This window comes from Giraffa tippelskirchi, chromosome 5 (genome assembly GCF_054371585.1).
Source record: "Giraffa tippelskirchi isolate mGirTip1 chromosome 5, T2T-mGirTip1v1.2.pri, whole genome shotgun sequence".
In the NCBI taxonomy this organism is placed as follows: Eukaryota; Metazoa; Chordata; class Mammalia; order Artiodactyla; family Giraffidae; genus Giraffa; species Giraffa tippelskirchi.
In genome coordinates this window covers 192,755,553-192,767,061 of record NC_137279.1, presented here as the reverse complement: position 1 = coordinate 192,767,061, position 11,509 = coordinate 192,755,553, and the positions used below count along the sequence as shown (strand labels likewise).

At 43.1% G+C, this 11,509-nt stretch overlaps 1 long non-coding RNA gene and 1 pseudogene across 1 annotated transcript; both read right to left on the bottom strand.

The window, feature by feature from the left end:
- Positions 1-262: 262 nt before the first annotated feature.
- On the bottom strand, positions 263-1,757 carry LOC145504584 (uncharacterized). The gene is made up of 2 exons (XR_014052312.1): positions 1,677-1,757; positions 263-1,596 (listed from the first exon to the last, which is right to left on the bottom strand). It is a non-coding gene; the product is annotated as an uncharacterized LOC145504584 (long non-coding RNA).
- A 3,808-nt stretch (positions 1,758-5,565) lies between these two features.
- On the bottom strand, positions 5,566-6,775 carry LOC145504575 (eukaryotic initiation factor 4A-II pseudogene; annotated as a pseudogene).
- Between the last annotated feature and the right edge of the window lie 4,734 nt (positions 6,776-11,509).

Below are 11,509 nucleotides of genomic sequence, written 5' to 3'. Positions count from 1 at the left end.
GCTCCTGAGTGAGCAAGCCTCTTCCCTGGTGCCAAAGCTAAATCTTCTTTGGAGATCATGGATCCGACATCGTTCACCGTAGGCTATCAATGGCTCAAGAGGTCCTGCTGAGCTGAGAGTCTCCAGTGTAAGGATGGCTTCCATCTCCCTGTCCTTGTTTTGCAGGACATGCTCTCCCTTCCCACAGGGATGGTCCTGAGCTGTTCCATTCCCACACTGGCTCAGATATCTAATCCTGCACCTTCCATCCCTATTTTACTCATTTTTAATTTTAGAAATCATTAAGCCCCTGATGCTATCAGGAACTAACCCAGTGATGGTTCTAACTCCAGGCCAGTCTGGGGAAAGATCAGGTACCAGCCCTCACAAGGCTAAAGTGGAGCTACGTCTGCCTCTCTTGCAGACCCTGAGAGACAGATCCTATGTCTGTCAGTATTTTTGTCTCTGAGATGAGACTGTGGTGGAAAATGTCAACAGAGCTCTCCACATCCTTGGGAACCTAAGAGTTCTGTCTTAAAATGCCCAGATGTTGGACAATTCATGGAGAGGGGGCAGCCCAGCTCCATGATCTGAGAACAGCAGGACAGGGGCTGGGACACATTCAGGACATGAGCAAATCCTCCCCGTCCTTACTCTCATGCCCCTGGTGCCTCGGCACATCCCTTGAGGTAATTGCTTGGAGCCATGGGAGCCACCAACAGTCACATTTGCCTCAATGTTTGGGTCCTTCTGCTGAGTGCTGCTTCCTGTTCCTGTCACAGCCCAGACCTCCCTTGTCTGCACTGGACAGGGCTGACCACCACACTCACATGGAACACGGGGAAAGCTGTGTGATGGCCAGAGGAAATGCTTAGAGGAAATCTAGCCTAAATAGGAAGGAGTGTGGAAGGCAGGGGACACAGAGCTACGGGGACCCTAAGAAGTTGAGGAGACTAGTGAGAGGGTGAGGTCAATCAGCTTTAGAGCAGTTTCATATTTTCTAGAGGTGAGATCTTTACCATCGTGGAACTGGCTGATTTTAGTGGGAGTGAGCTTCCTGGGAGTCAGGGTGTGCAGTTGGAGGCTGGTTGGTCAGAGGCTCCTTGAAGGAGCAATGACCTTCCCAGCCTGAAGTTCTCTTAGAAGGAGGTCTGAGAGAGTTCATTCTTTCCAACAATAGAAAAGTGGATGACCACGTAGGTTGTCCAGCTTTCCTCTTCTGGCAGACTTGACTCCAACCCTCATATGACAGCAGAGGGGACGTCTGGCCTGGGGCAGGCAGGGCTCTCTGTAATATGTGTTTGGAGCTGGTGCTAAGAGTGGAGTTGGTGGTCTGCCCTATGCTCCATGGCCAACCACCCTGGCCTCCCACCCATGTCCTGTGCAGCAGTCACATTCATCATGGCCAAGCTTGTGCTGTCCATCTCTGTTTACCCCCTGGTCATACTCACAATGGATTCACTGTGACCCGAGTGACTATCTTTTCCCCACCGCCTCAGGCTGGCTGTCTGCTCCTCTGCTCCTGGGGTTCCCAGCTTCCTGTTTCTGTTCTGTTTCCCAGGGCTATTTGTCCACCTCAGGAGCCGTGAGTCATCAAAACAGTGACCCTTAGGGTGCCTGGGGGATCACATGGGGATCAATTTGCATTTTCATCTGGGAAGCCAATCTCCCAGTTTGCTTTATAAAAACATACTCACACATTCCTTTGGCTGTTGAGATGACCCTGAGTGGCTGTGGTGCTGGCTTCACTGAATCTGTGAGTTGAGCCTGAGAAATGCCTTAGGGGGTGAAGCAGAATAATCCAGTGTTGTAACAAGCCTCTATTTGTAATGACTGAGTCCTGAGTCCTTTCCTAGTATATCTAATTATCATGTGTGTCTGAGGCCCTACAGCACCAGTATCATCTACAGCTGGTCAGAAATGCAAGATCTCAGGCACTGAATTTAAGATCATATTTATTCAAGACCCCCTGATTATTTCTACTCTCATTAAAGTTAAAACCCACATTTATATAACACCCCTGATTATTTTCACTCTGATTAAAGTTAAACCTGTGGCCCTGACTGATCTTGCCCAGTGCAGTGAGAGGTGGGGGACCATGTTGTTCAGGGTCCAGGTCCCCAGGACTAATCTCTCAGTGATGCTGACCATGCCCTGCTGAGTGATGACCACACTGCCTCTGTGATGTCAGGAGGGGCATGGCTCACCCAGGACCCTGTGCTTCTGGGGAGAACAGGACTCCTGACCCAGGTCTGTGCTGATGATAATGACGTGGTGTTGAGGACCCTGCTCCCTCGTTCACCTCTGGCTTCCTGTTCAGGGAAGTGAGAGTGAGGAGGGGGCAGAAGAGAGCACCTGGGGTCCCGGTGAGAGGCAGGCCATGTGCTCCAAGTGCCTGCTGCAGGAAACCCTTGGGTCTTGGTGTAAGCAGGAGATGAGACTGGCTCAATTCTACCTGTTACCCTCAGCTACCCTCAGCTGGGTAGTATTCATGGCACCTGCATCTTTGGATGACTCTACTCGAAGATGCTCTCCACCTGGCACAGCTGGGATTCGAGGCCTCAAGTGGCCAATTAGCATTTACTTGAGCTCTGAGTACGCTGGGACTCCCAACTCCTTGAGTACCTGAAAGATGCAATCCTGTGGCTAACCTTCCTTTGATACATCTCAGCCCAAAACAGGAGGAGCAGGAAGCCTGAAATTCCTCTGGGGGCCCTGGGGTCCACCGGGTGAGAAGCAGCTCAGAGGGACCCAGTGGCCCTTCCTGGAAAGGTCTCCTCAGGCTGCAGGTGTGACCTCCTGGCCCACACCCCACCCTCCTCTGCTTCATCCTGGCCTGTTGGTGTGACGAAGAGTGATGCGCGGGGCTCTGTGTCTGCAGAAGCAGCACAGCCCTCTCTAAGTCATAGTATGGCCCTTCCATCATTGCAGGTTGAGTAAATGTATCTGTTAAGATATTTTAATCCTGCACTGAAAATCAAAGCCAATTTATAAATGTGATATATGATTATTAGAAAATTATAGAAAGTATGAGTAAAATCCTGGAGAAAGTTGTGTCATGGACATGCTAAGGAAAATGAGGCTCTTAAGGCTCAAAAATTGTTAGACAAAGTAGATTTCAGGAGAAAAGTTTGCTTATAAAGGGAGATTTCAAAATGAAAATGTTCAACCCACGTGGATTATCAAAAAAATTAAATTTGTATACCACTATTGAAGATTTCAAATATGTGAAGCAAAAACTGACAGGATTAGAAAGGTAAACATCCAAATCATGATTGATATTTATCATACTTCTCTCAGTAATTGATGAAACAAATCAAAATATTATTGTCATGTATTAGATTGATTCAAAATATGAAACCTGATACCACAACAAACTGTGGGAAATTCTTAAAGAAATGAGAATTCTTAAAGAGATGCCTCCAAAGAAACCTGTATCCAGGTCAAGAAGCAACAGTTAGAACCGAACATGGAACAACAGACTAGTTTCAAATTGGGAAAAGAGTACGTCAAAGCTGTATATTGTCACCTTGATTATTTAACTTCTATGCAGAATATATCATAGGAAATGCCAAGCTGGATGAATCACAAGCTGGAATCAAGATTGCCGGGAGAAAGATTGATAAACTCAGATATGTAGATGATACCACGCTTATGGCAGAAATTGTAGAGGAATTAAAGAGCCTCTTGATGAAGGTAAAAAGGAGAGTGAAAAAGCTGGCTTAAAACTCAAAATTCAAAAAACAAAGACCATGGCATCTGGTCCCATCACTTCATGGCAAATAGATGGGGAAACAATGAAAACAGTGACAGGCTTTATTTTCTTGGGCTCCAAAATCACTGCAGGTGGTGACTGCAGCCTTGAAATTGAAAGATGTTTGCTCCTTGGAAAAAAAGCTATGACAAACCTAGACAGCATGTTGAAAAGCGGAGACATCACTTTGCTGACAAAGGACCGTATAGTCAAAGCTATGGTTTTTCCAGTAGTCATGTACAGATGTGAGAGTTGGATCATAAAGATAGCTAAGCACCAAAGAATTGATGCTTTTGAACTGTAGTGTTGGAAAAGACTCTTGAGAGTCTCTTGGACTGCTGAAATAGCTGAAAGAAATTAAAGGCAATCTAAAAATTGAAAGATATCCCATGTGCTTGAGTTGGAAGAGAACAAAATTATCCAGTGTGATCTAAGCTTCAATGTCACACTTTCAAAATCCCAGTTATGTTTTGCAGAAAATGAAAAGTACATTTTAAAATTCATATGGAGTCTCAAGAAAGACAAATAATCAAAATAATCTTGAAAGCAAAGTTGGAAGTCCCAGATTTTTAAAGAAATTTATGTATTTTTAACTGAAGGATAATTGCTTTACAATATTGTGTTGGTTTCTGCCATACATCAACATGAATGCCATAAGTATACACGTGTCCCCTTTGTCTTGAACCTCCCTCTCACCTCCCACCCCACCCCACCTCTCTAGCTTGTTACAAGCCCGGTTTGAGTTCCAAGTCATACAGCCAATTCCCACTAGCTAACTATTTTATATATGGTAGTGTATGTGTTTCCATGCCATTCTCTCCATTCATCCCACCGCCTTCTCTCCTCCTCCTGCCCGTGTCCATAAGTCTGTTCTCTATGTCTGCACCTCCATTGCTGCCCTGCAACTAGGGTCATCAGTATCATCTTTTTAGATTACACATATATGCATTAATATACAATATTTGTTTTTCTCTTTCTGACTTACTTCACTCTCTATAATACACTCTAGGTTCATCCACCTCATTAGGACTGACTCAAATGTGTTCCTTTTCATGGCTGAGTAATATCCCATTGTGTACGTGTACCACAGCTTCTTTGTCCATTCATCTGTCGATGGACATCCAGGTTGTTTCCATGGCCTAGCTATTGTAAATAGTGGTTCAATGAACATTGGGGTACATGCATCTTTTTCAATTTTGGTTTCCTCAGGGTATATGCCTAGTAGTTGGGTTACTGAACATATGGCAGTTTTGTTCCTAGTTTTTTTTAATTTTCTTTTTTAAAAAATTATATTTATTTTTAATTGATTGATGGTTGCTTTACAATACTGCTTGATTTCAGCCATACATTAACATGAATTAGCCATAGGTGGGAAGTTGAAGGGGAGGGGACATATGTACACCTATTCCTAGATTTTAAAGCAATCTCCATACTGACTTCCATAGTGACTGTATCGATTTACATTTCCAACAACAGTGCAAGAGTCTTCCTATTTCTCCACAGCCTCTCCAGCATTTATTGCTTGTGGATTTTTTGGCTAATGGCCATTCTGACTGGTGTAAAGTGATAGCTCATTAGAAAGAAATGTTTTTGAAGATCCTGTGTTTTTATACCCAACCCCAACAGTCTCACTCTAAAAAAGATAAAGCTAATGACTTTCCTTACAAGAATTCATGACTAATGTCACTTTGCTATGAAAATCTGTTATTTCTGATTCATTATGAGCACTGAGACAAGATTCAAATATTCCCAGAGAAGTAAACATATTGCACGTTGTGATAGTCTATTCAGCAACAGTGAGCACTGCATCCAAAACTATCTTATCCCGGGAATTAAATGAGGTCAGCCACATTCATCAGTACTTGCTCCACTGTAGTATTGTAGAAAGTCTCAAAGTCATAAAGAATCCTCTTGTCTTCTTCAGTAGCAAAGTTTATAGCCACACCTTTCCTCCCAAATAGACCCCATCTGCCATTTCTGTGAACATCATTTTTGTGATTGGTAGGTAGATCATAGTTTATAATCAATGACCCTTGTTGTATATCAGCCCCACAAGCCAACAAGTCAGTAAGAGATCAGAACACAGCTTGATCCCGATCAGCGTTCCCTCATGATTACAACTCTTTCTTTCTGATTTATGTCCCCATGTACAGAATAGGCTCTGACGTCCCTGGCATGCATTTTCTCTATGAGCCAGTCTGCCTTGTGCCTTGTGTTGAGAAAAATAATAGCCTGTGTAATTGTTAGTGTCTCATACAAGTCACAAAGTATATCCAACTTTCATTTCTCTCTCTCAAGATTAATATAAAATTGTTTGATTCCTTCAAGGGTCAATTATTCCTTTTTCACCAGAATTTGAATTGTGTTTCTCATGAATTTTGGTCACTTCCAACACAGCTGTTGGCCTTGTGGCAGAAAACAACATCACCTGAATATTTGTATCTAATTTTTGGAAAATCTCATAGATTTGATCCTTAAACCCTCAGCTCAGCATTTTATCTGCTTCACCCAAAACAAGTATTTTGACCCATTTTGGAAAAAGATAATTGTTAACAAATCAGAAACTCTCCCTGGTGTACCCAAAACAATATGTGGTGCTTCCGCCTGTAGTTTTGCATTTTCTTTAGAACACTGGTTACACCAATGCAGACATGACAAGTTGCTCCCACATAGTTTCCAAGTGACAGAATTACCTTTTGGATCTGCCAAACCAGTTCTTTGGCAGAGGCCAATATTGTGCTGGGTCTCCTGGAACTCAGTCTCCAACCATTAAGCAAATGTGGCTGTCTTGCCAGTACCTGACTGAGCTTGATAATCACATCATACTCCTTAATATATGGAATAATAGCTCTCTGCTGAGTAACAGATGACTTCTTAAAACCATAAGCATAGTGTCCCAGAGAAGAGATTCCTTTAAGTTCATATTATCAATATTATCGACATCCTCATTCCAGTTGCTCTTGATGACACCAGTGGGTCCATTACCTCTGGGTCACAGTCATCATGCTCTCTGTTGTTATAATCTATGAAACTGCCAGACATGATCTCAAGAGCCACTCAGCAACCAACTGAAAAGCTCTCAGACTTCTAAATTTGGAAACCTATTACAAATCTGCAGTAATGAAGACAGTATAGTATTGGCACAAAGACAGACTTGTAGAACAATGGAGCAGAATACAGAGCTCAGAAATGAAGCTTCACCAATTTAGTCAAATGGTCAACAAATGTGCAAAGATGACTCACAGGGAAAAGACAACCCCTTCAACAAGTGGCATTGGAAAACTGGCTGCTTATGTGAAAAAGCATAATGTGGACCCTTACCTTGCTTCATGAACAAAACCTAACTTAGTATAGATTAAAAACCTAAATGTAAGATGATGCTGTGAAAGTGCTGCACTCAATATGCCAGCAAATCTGGAAAACTCAGCAGGGGCCACAGGACTGGAAAAGGTCATTTTTCATTCCAATCCCAAAGAAAGGCAATGCCAAAGAATGCTCAAACTACCACACAATTGCACTCATCTCACACGCTAGTAAAGTAATGCTTAAGATTCTCCAAGCCAGGCTTCAGCAATAGGTGAACCGTGAACTTCCAGATGTTCAAGCTTGTTTTAGAAAAGGCAGAGGAACCAGAGATCAAATTGCCTACATCCACTGGATCAGCGAAAAAGCAAGAGAGTTCCAGAAAAACATCTACCTCTGCTTTATTGACTATGCCAAAGCCTTTGACTGTGTGGATCACAATAAACTGTGGAAAATTCTTAAAGAGATGGTCATACCAGACCACCTGACCTGTCTCTTGAGAAACCGGATGCAGGTCAGGAAGCAACAGTTAGAACTGGACGTGGAACAATAGACTGGTTTCAAATAGGAAAAGGAGTACGTCAAGGCTGTATATTGTCACCCTGCTTATTTAACTTATATGCAGAGTACATCATGAAAAACGCTGGGCTGGAAGAAGCACAAGCTGGAATCAAGATTGCTGGGAGAAATATCAATAACCTCAGATATGCAGATGACACCACCCTTATGGCAGAAAGTGAAGAAGAACTAAAGAGCCTCTTGATGAAGGTGAAAGAGGAGAGTGAAAAAGTTGGCTTAAAGCTCAACATTCAGAAAACTAAGATCATGGCATCTGGTCCCATCACTTCATGGCAAATAGATGGGGAAACAGTGGAAACAGTGGCAGACTTTATTTTTGGGGGGCTCCAAAGTCACTGCAGATGGTGATTGCAGCCATGAAATTAAAAGACGCTTACTCCTTGGAAGGAAAGTTATGACCAACCTAGATAGCATATTAAAAAGCAGAGACATTACTTTGTCAACAAACGTCCATCTAGTCAAGGCTATGATTTTTCCAGTGGTCATGTATGGATGTGAGACTTGAACTATAAAGAAATCTGAGTGCCGAAGAATGATGCTTTTGAACTGTGGTGTTGGAGGAGACTCTTGAGAGTCCCTTTGACAGAAAGGAGATCCAACCAGTCCATCCTAAAGGAGATCAGTCCTGGGTGTTCATTGGAAGGACTAATGTTGAAGCTGAAACTCCAATACTTTGGCCACCTGATGCGAAGAGCTGACTCATTTGAAAAGACCCTGATGCTGGGAAAGATTGAGGGCAGGAGAAGAAGGGGATGACAGAGGATGAGATGGTTGGATGGCATCACCAACTCAATGGACATAGATTTGGGTGGACTCAGGGAGTTGGTGATGGACAGGGAGGCCTGGCGTGCTGCAGTTCACGGGGTTGCAAAGATTTGGACACGACTGAGCGACTGAACTGAACTGAAGTCTCTTAAACTCCTGGAAGAGAACATCTGAGAAAAACTCAATAACTTTAAATTTGACAATGATTTGTTGGATATGACACCAAAAGCATATGAAAGAAAAGGGAAAATAGACACATGTGACTACATCAAACTAAAAACGTGTGCATTAAATGTTTAGATAGAAATATGGAAAGGCAACCTGTGATCTGGAAGAAAATGTTTAAAATGTTATGTCTGATAAGAGGATAATATTCCGAATACATAAGGAATTACTACAATTAAATGAACCAATAACCTAATTTAAAATTTTCATGTTACTTGAAGATATTTCTCTAGAGATAACCTACAAATTGCCAATAAACATATAAGAAAATGCTTAAAATCAATAATCATTAGGGAAATATTAAAAAACAACAAAGAGATTATATCTTTATAGTGGCTGACATGAAAGAGAAAGGAAAAGAACATATACTGACTATTATGTGGAGAAATTGCAACAATTTTGCACTTTTGGTAGGCATAAAAATGGTACAGCCACTATGAATAGTAGTATAGGGTTCTTCCTAAAATTAAAAAAGAATTACCATATTATACAAACAAATATCTGGATATATAGTAAAAAGTAAGATAAAGAACAAAACAGCAGTCTTTCTAAGAGATATTTGCATGCCAAAAGGTGGAGGCAGGCCAAGAGTCCCTTGGTGAATCAAGAGATAAACAAAAATTGCATACACATGTGATGGAATACTATTCAGCCTTAAAAAGGATAGCAGTCCTGTCACATGCTGCAACATGGGTAAATCTTAAGGAGACTATGCTAAGTGTAACAACCAGATGCAAAAAGACCAATGTTTTATGTTTTACTTATCTGGGGCATCTGAAGAAGTCACATTCGGAGAGACAGAAGGAAGAATGATGGCTGCCAGTGGTGGAGGTAAGGGGGAAACAGGGAGTTATTGTTTGGGGGATGGAGTTCCAGGTTTGCAAAATGAAAAGTTCTGGAGATCTGATACACAGAAGGTGAACATGTCAGACACCGTTGAGCTTTACAGTCGGGAAGACCCCCTGGAGGGGGAAATGGCACCCATTCCAGAATCCTTGCCTGGGAAATTCCAGGGACGTAGGAGCCTGGCAGGCTACAGTCCAGGGGGTTGCAAGAGTGTCGGACAGACTTAGCGACTAAAACAACAACACATGACTTAGCAACTAAACAATAGGACTGAACTACACTCAAAATACAACAAAAGTTATTGTTTTTTTTTTGCTTTTAAAAGGTAGAAACTTCTAAAGTTTACCAAAATATCAGCATCAAAACTGCAATATGGTCTTGAAATGTAATGTGTTTATTGTCCACTTACGCACAATAAGCAAACTAGGGCTGTATCATGTATATTTTGGAGTTCAGTGACTAACTAACACTGAACTCAACACTCTGCCGTTAGATGTGAACTGAGAATCTAGTACCTGCCAGTAGCTTGCAAAGCATAGTATGGGATGAACAACCAAGTAAACCACTTCTAACATTGTATAGAGATATTCACTGCAATCTGAAATATAGTTTCACAGAGAGGTAAAGGCAACCTGTAGGGTTTTAAAAATAATTCTCTTCCAGACTATAGAACAATTTCTATTCCATCTAACACTGGACTCAATTTTCCTGATTTATTTGAAAGTGAAAATTAATGTTGTACTAAGAACCTTAGATTCCTTACTGCTTGTACCATTAAAATTTACATAATGATGAGGACTCTACGCTTGTATACAAAAGATTGGGATTTTCCTTTTCCTTTAGAAATTTAAAACGAGATATTCCTTGGAATGACAAAAATAAAATGAGGGAGAGAAGGAGAAAAGAAGGAAAGAAGGGGAGGAATTGAGGAGGAGGTGGACAGAAAAGAGGAAGAAAGGAATGGAGGGAAAGAGAACAATATCGTAGCCTGACACTATAAGAAGGCGTGTTATTTTGGGGAAACTCCTCAAAGAATAAAGGTCATCAGATGAATACAGTAATCGACACCAGACTTAGAACTGATTTTGGAGCCCAAAGATGAGACAATGCTATCAAGAGTTCAGCAGAGACATCGGAGTAGGTTCCTATTGAGGAATGGTGAGCAGAAATCTGATGACTTGGGTTTTGGCTGTTTGCCAGAGTCCCCTGAGCAGAGACAGCAGGGAAATGGAGACCTGTGATCAGAGAGACAGGCACATCCCTACTGACCCTACAGGGAACAGACCAGCCCTGTGTCCATAGGACCACCTCCTGAGAGTCACCATGGGAGTGGATGACTCTACCATAGGGAGACAAGATAGGGATCTGAGTCCAGACTGTGTGTTGGGTCCATGGAGCAGGGGGCTGGAGCTCTCAATGGGGAGGTCAAGACTGACGATCCAGCTCCCCCAGGGAGTGTGGACAGAGAGCAGAGAGCTGTGCTTCTACCAAGAAAGCGGACCCTCTCTCTCCACCCCCTGCTCTCCGCAGCAGCACCAGGACCTCCATCCTTATTCAGAGGTGCCTGTGCTGACCAGGCCCCATTTCTTAGGGTCACAAGTAGTCAGGACAGTGTCACCTGTCAGGTTGGATGGTGAACTTTGGGTGTCAGGCATCCAGGCTGACCCCCCGGGGCTCCCAGCTGCTGTCTGAGGGGAGAACCCCGGACAGGGAGCACCAGGAGCCTCTGAAGCAGGAGCACATGCGCTCCCTGCCGCCCTGCTGGGTGGAGGCATCAGGGGACAGAAGCAGGAGCACATGCGCTCCCTGCCGCCCTGCTGGGTGGAGGCATCAGGAGCAGAAGAGGGAGGAGGAGGAACAGCCCCGCTGCAGGATTGAGGGGGAGCACGGTCTTCCTACCTCCCCCCAGTTGGCTATGGGGACCGCAGGCCATCACCAAGGCTCCCTACTAAGTGGTCCAAAGGAGATTACTGAGCACATATTTACATGGATTCAACAATGAAATGAAGGGAAAAGCATCAGAGTTTGTCTAGTTTCATACCTTCACTGGACGGCAAG